General features: G+C 46.3%; 1 long non-coding RNA gene across 1 annotated transcript in view; it reads left to right on the forward strand.

Moving 5' to 3' along the window:
- Positions 1–5,862, forward strand: part of LOC125487170 — a 21,822-nt gene extending 15,960 nt beyond the window's left edge. The window contains exon 3 of the long non-coding RNA XR_007265691.1: positions 4,390–5,862. This is a non-coding gene — a long non-coding RNA (uncharacterized LOC125487170). The remainder of the gene's footprint in view (positions 1–4,389) is intronic.
- The last annotated feature ends 217 nt before the right edge of the window (positions 5,863–6,079 follow it).

Genomic DNA, 6,079 nt, shown 5'->3' on the forward strand with positions numbered 1-6,079 from the left:
ACTCTCACTGTAACACTGTAGCCCGGTCTGTCCCGGTAACTCTCACTGTAAAACCGTAGCCCGGTACCTCTCACTGGAACACTGTATCCCGGTCTGTCCCGGTAAGTCTCACTGTAACACTGTATCCCGGTCTGTCCCGGTAACTCTCACTGTAACACTGTATGCCGGGCTTTCCCGGTAACTCTCACTGTAACACTGTAGCCCGGACTGTCCTGGTAGCACTCACTGTAACACTGTATCCTGCTCTGTCCCGGTGACTCTCACTGTAACACTCTATCCCAGGGATGTCCCGGTAACTCTCAATGTAACACTCTATCCCAGGGATGCCCCGGTAACTCTCACTGTAACACTGTATCATGGTCTGTCCCGGTAACTCTCACTGTAACACTGTATCCCAGTAACTCTCACTGTAACACTGTATCCCCGTCTGTCCCGGTAACTCTCACTGTAACACTGTATCCCAGGGATGTCCCAGTAATTCTCACTGTAACACTATATCCCCGTCTGTCCCGGTAACTCTCAGTGTAACACTGCAGCAAGGCTATTGTTTGCTCAGGTTCAGACTCCCAGCTCATAGACCGGACCAGGCTGTATCTCTGGGTTCCTCACGCACTTTCACTGCACTCTCTCTATCCGAGTCTACGTGGTGGTCAGAGCTCCCTACCTGCCTTTATGTGCTTTGCCCCCTCAGCCAGAGCTACTAGGTCCCTATCACTGCTGTTCTTGCCTTGTTGTTTAACACAGGCGCAAAGCCAAGAAGCTTGTTGAGGCTGGAATGTCGTCTCGTCAAGCCCAGGGAGAGAGCATTCAGTCAGGGGGTCCTGGCACAGTAAGGAAAGTGCAGCCCCCAGTATTGGTGCAGGGGCTTGGACCTGATCAGTCAGCTACTTGGGGTGGTCAGACTCAGGATTCTCTCCATATAAGAGTGAGGAGCTGAGCGGCAGGTAGGTGAGTCCAAAATTAGAGGGCATAGGTTTAAGGTGAAAGGGAAAAAATATAAAAGGGACCTAAGGGGCAACTTTTACACACAGAGGGAATGCATGGAACGAGCTGCCAAAGGAAGTAGTAGAGGTGGGTACAATTACAACACTTAAAAGGCATCTGGATGAGTACATGAATAGAGGTTTAGAGGGATATGGGCCAAATGCTGGCAAATGGGACTAGATTAATTTAGTATATCTGGTCATCATGGATGAGTTGGACTGAAAGGTCTGTTTCTGTGCTGTAAAAATCTCTGACTCTATGATTCCAAAATACATAACATGTTTCTCAAACATGAGCACTCTTTCATAAATCAATGTTTGACTGCCCAGTCCTGCCATTCTTTTCTAAGAAACCAGTCATCAAATCTTTTATTATCGATTCCAGTATTTTCCCTATTACTAACGTCAGACTAGCAAGCCTTTAGTTCCCCATTTTTATCTCCATCCTTTCGAACATCCTGAAGTTACATTAGCTCCCTGTCAACCTTCAGGAACCATTCCAGAAACTTTGGGAAATTTTACACCAATTATCTATCGGCACTTCATTCAACACTCCGAAATGTCAATCTTCAGTTGCAAACAATTGCTTTATTTTCAGTGACATTAATTTTTTTCAGCACTTTATTTTGCTAATGGTAATTTCTTTCACTTCCTCATTCTTGCCAATCCTTTAGCGTATCTCACAATTTTTTTTTCAATCTTTCTTCATGATAGCAGACAGCTGACTTTATTTTGGCAGAGTGTCATTTTCAATAAGTTTCACCGAGGGTTTCTCTCTATGAGGCTCAGCCTGGTTTCTCACCTCAAACTTACTTCACTCCCTACCCCACTGCGCCACTCTGGCACCTCTCTCAGCCAATGCTGGTCCAATTGTTCCAACCCCCACAGCAGGGAATACTCACCACCGCTGGGATATCCCGGGAAAGCCCTGGATCATGGGCACTGGTGCCATCTTTAAAGGCCATTGTGCTCCCAGTTAAGTGCGGCCACTGCAGAATCACCCTGCACAGTTTGGCAAATCTGCTCTGGATACGGCATTCAGGAGGAAATTGGTGCTCTGTTGTGCAGGTGAGCAGCTGATGGATGGGGTGGTGCAGGATAGGGAGCATCTGTCAATTAGACATGGGAGCAGAATTAGGCCATTCGGCCCATTGAGCCTACACTATCAGCTGATCTGAGAATCCTCAATTCTGCTTTCCTGCCTTTTCCCCATGAGCCTTGATGTCCTTCCTGATTAAAAATCTGTCTGTTTCAGCCTTGAGTACATTTATTGAGTTATTAAGTCTCAACATTGCTCTATGGTAAAGGATTACACTATCTCCTGAGAGAAGAAATTCCTCCTCATCTGTGTCTTCAATCAGCAGCCACTTACCCTGATGGCCCAGGAATGCCACAGGAGGGCACTGCACTTGATCGTACCAGTCTAGGCTGATGTGGTCACCTGGTATTGCAGGTTGTCAGCCTTCTGGAGGAGTGCCCAGCAAAATTAGGAAGGAGGTCGATGACCGCTCTGCCAGGATAAGTGCCACCATCATCTCTCTGGTACCTCACAGCCCAGCTCTGCGACCACATACATCTCGCATCGAGGCTCATGGCAAGCTACTCCTGGTATCACAGGTCGCATTGTCCTTCACTTGCTGTCACCCTCCACAAGACCCCTCCACTACCTCCTCACTCGCAAGGGACCTCACCATCTTTGCCCCCTTCCCCAACCACCCCCACAACCTACACCAACGCCGAGAGCGGTGCCACTCACTGACATCCTGCTCAATCCCTCCCTTTGGCTCATTCCAGGAGAAGACAGCCCATGCCAGGGAATGAAAAAGCAGGACAAGACAATATGGCAGGGAGTCCAATATCCAGCTCCTTTTTATCACCCTTTATTCATTCATGGGATGAGGGTGTTGCTGGCCAGGCCAACATTTATTGCCCATCCCTAATTGCCCAGAGGGCAGTTAAGAGTCAACCACACTGCTGTGGGTCTGGAGTCACACGTAGGCCAGCAGTTTCCTTCCCTAAAGGGGCATTAGTGAATCAGATGGGTTTTTCCCCAAAAAATGGCGATGGATTCATGGTCACCACTAGATTCTTAATTCCAGATATTTATTGAATACAAATTCCACCATCTGTCAAGGTAGGATTCGAACCTGGCTCCTCAAAACATTATCAGGGTCCCTGGATTAACAGTCCAGTGATAATAACACTAGGCCATCACCTCCCCTCCTCAGTGAGAAATCTGGAGTTTTCTTTTAGTCGTTCATGAGATGAGGGCACCACTGACCAGGCCAGCATTTATTACCCATCCCTAATTGCCCAGAAGGAGGGTTAAGCATCAACCACATTGAGTGAGTTTGGAGTCACATGTAGACCAAACTAAGTAAACATGATAGATTACCTTCCTAAAGGACATTAGTAAACCAGATGGGTTTTTCCTGACATTTGACATTGATTTCACCAATCCACCCAGCCAGCACATCTTTGGACTGTGGGAGTGAACCCGGAGGAAACACGCAGACACGGGGAGAACGTGCAAACTCTACACAGACAGTTACCCAAGGGGGAAATCGAACCCAGGCCCCCGGCACTGTGAGGCAGCAGTGCTAACCACTGAGGCACCGTGCCACCCTTTGCCCTGGGTCTCTGGATTAAGAGACTAGTGATAACGCCACTAGGCCATCACCTCCCTGGATTTGCCACCCCTGACCAGTGACAGCCTGGAATGGCTCAATGCCATGTCCAAACCCCTGCAGTGATGTTGGAGGCTTCCCTTGACATCCCCTGACTGACGGGCATCTCCCTGGGCTTCACTATTCCCCTTAAACTTGGCCGTTTGCATGGTCAGTGCATTGGCTGCCAGCTCTGGATGTAACTGCGAGATAGAGGATGGAACTGTGCTGTTGGACAATCCCCCTTTGACTGATGGACCAGCTGACAAATGTGACCAGCTCGCCAGTGTCTGTGGGAGTCTTCACACTACCAGCTGCTGGCCAAACCACGAAAAGCTGAGGCAGGGTGGTTGGGGGGTGACATTCAGGTGGGCACTAAGTGATCGAGTGCTAACAGGGCATGCAGGGTCTCCTGATTTGCAGCCCGGTGTCTGGACTGTGAGCTGCCCCCTGCTCGCACTGTGACCCTGCAACAGCTTTCCAATGATAGTTGCTGTGTGCTCCAAAGCGCAGCGTTGAATTGCAGAAGGGTACTGTATCGGGATCAGGACGTGCCAGTATGGCGCATAGAGGTTGGCACAGCTCAGATGCCAGTGTTTGTGGGCATGGGGCCCTGAAACGTTGGTGCCCGCTGTCCAAGATTGTAGTGTGGAGGTGCAAGCAGTGAAATAGAGTCACCAGAGTTCTGAGGAAGGGTCACCGGACCCGAAACGTTAACTGTGATTTTTTTTCCTTCACAGATGCTGCCAGACCTGCCGAGCTTTCCCAGCAACTTCCGTTTTCGTTCCTGATTTACAGCATCCGCAGTTCTTTCAGTTTTTTGGAGTCAGCAGCTCTGACTTTCCTGTTGGGAATTCTCAGTGTCGGGTTTCTATCTATCCCATGATACAATAGGAAGCTGCATGTTAATGAGCTGAGAGTCATGAGGGCAATAACAAGCAATAATTGCTGTTAAAAAAATGGAACATGGAATATGGAAAAATGGAATATGGAAGGAGAAAAAAAAGTTGCTGTTAATAGGCCTCTTGCTCCCCAGTGACAGTCTCATCTTGACTTCCGGAACTCTATTAGAAAATGCAATTAGCTGCTCCCAATGTTGAGGCCTCGCTTGAGTTCCTTTGCAATTCTTCAAGATATCTTGCCATGGCCTACGCCATACAAGATTCTGCCCAAATTACATGTTTTGTTCATGTCCTCATTCTCCATTGAAAATTATTTGACCTCTATCTTTGGTCGACCTTTGTTTTCCCTTGTTAATCATTTCCATTTTACATACTCATAGAAGCTGTTACGGTCTGTTTTTACATTCCCACTGTTTTAGTTTCGTATTCTGTTTTACTTTTTAGTATCAATATCAAGGTCCTCATTTCCTGAATCTTAAAACATTACCAATTCTAAGATTTGTTACTATTTTATAACTTTCTAAGCCTCTTCTTTTGATCTAACACAATTTTTAACCTCTCCTTAGTCATGGCTGCATTGCCTCCCCTAGTGGCGTATGTGTCTCAAAACCTTTTGTGAACAAATTCTTCGAATGCTAGCCATTGCCCGCCGAGCGTAATATATTTTCATTTAGTTTCTCGATCTGTCAAAGCCATTTGTCCCTCATACCTTCATAGATCCCTGTGTGTGGATTTAATACCCCGGTGTTGGATTGAAGTTATCGTTTTCAAAATTAATGTAAAATTCTAGCACATCATGGCTATTAACCTTGGGAGGCTCTTGTACAATGAGATTATGAATCATCTTTCTCATTGCAAAATATTGGATCTAAAATAGTCCATTCCCTAAATAGGTTTTCAACATATTGTTCTGAGATGACAATTTCATTTACTTCCCAGGAATATGTTATGCAAGAATTAGTGCTGATTAGGTTTACCAAGTCAATTTGTAGATAAAAGACACCATGGCCCTTGTTATTCAGCCTCTAGTTTTCTGAGTTACACTGTGCCCTATCTTACCACTAATTATAAACAACTCTCACTAATGCAGGTTACCCCTTCCACCCTCTTAGTTCATCCAAACTGCTTCTTCATTTAAGTCTTCTGCTCCAAGATCCTCACTCACTAAAGTATTGTTTTCATCCTTTATCAACAGCCCCACCCAATCCCCTTTTAGTTTTTTGCTTATACTCCCTGAATATTGAATGCATTTGAACATTTGTTTCCAGCCTTGGTCACCCTGCAGCCATGTCTCCATAGTGGCAATTATGATATACCTGTTCAGAGTCATACAGCATAGAAACAGGCCCTTTGGCCCACCATGTCCATGCTGACCAGTAAGCAAATTATACTAATCTCATTTACCTGCAGTTGCTCCATAGCCTAATATCCCCTGGCATTTTAAGTCCTCATCCAGATGTTTCTAAGTATGTTCAGTCGGTCAATTATGTGCAAGTACGATACATGCATCAGTAAGCACTGAATTCAC

This window comes from Rhincodon typus, chromosome 37 (genome assembly GCF_021869965.1).
Source record: "Rhincodon typus isolate 14 chromosome 37, sRhiTyp1.1, whole genome shotgun sequence".
In the NCBI taxonomy this organism is placed as follows: Eukaryota; Metazoa; Chordata; class Chondrichthyes; order Orectolobiformes; family Rhincodontidae; genus Rhincodon; species Rhincodon typus.